The following is a 458-nucleotide window of genomic DNA, read 5'->3' as shown; positions in this document are numbered from 1 at the left end:
AAGAATTGGGAGCAGCCACTTGTATCTTGAGTACATTAGTCTACTGTAGGTAATATGCCGTGAACAATTCTGATAAACTGTTCAAAATGTATTTGCTCTTTTTGCATACATTTTAGTAAGTAGATATACTGTATCATCCCTTGAGTTCTTGTAAGCAAGAGCAAGTGCTTTTGATGAACTGCTGTATATGTGGATTTGAATGTTGGCAATGAATATTCTTTGCTATACAGTAGTAGAATAATTTTAGAATAACACTGAAATTTTGATAATTATATACTTGAAGATTATCAAGATATATGAATATCCATTGATTAATACAGCATTACAAGCTTGCTCAAGTTATATATACATGTTATTATTACATATAGTATTTTTTGTATGTGTTGTGTTTTCCTTATGTAAACAGAAAGTTGAACTGGATTGCCTCAGAGGGGCTCTCTCTTATGAGGCTAGTTAGT

The 458-nt window shown here is 31.4% G+C and overlaps 1 protein-coding gene across 1 annotated transcript in view; it reads left to right on the top strand.

The window, feature by feature from the left end:
• LOC119592519 (adenylate cyclase type 1-like) overlaps window positions 1-458 on the top strand; it is a gene marked incomplete in the record, with an annotated part of 97990 nt that overhangs the window by 87307 nt on the left and 10225 nt on the right.

Source organism: Penaeus monodon, chromosome 30 (assembly GCF_015228065.2).
Source record: "Penaeus monodon isolate SGIC_2016 chromosome 30, NSTDA_Pmon_1, whole genome shotgun sequence".
NCBI classification, from domain to species: Eukaryota; Metazoa; Arthropoda; class Malacostraca; order Decapoda; family Penaeidae; genus Penaeus; species Penaeus monodon.
The sequence above is the reverse complement of the archived record's forward strand: the minus strand, read 5'-3'. Positions and strand labels throughout refer to the sequence as shown.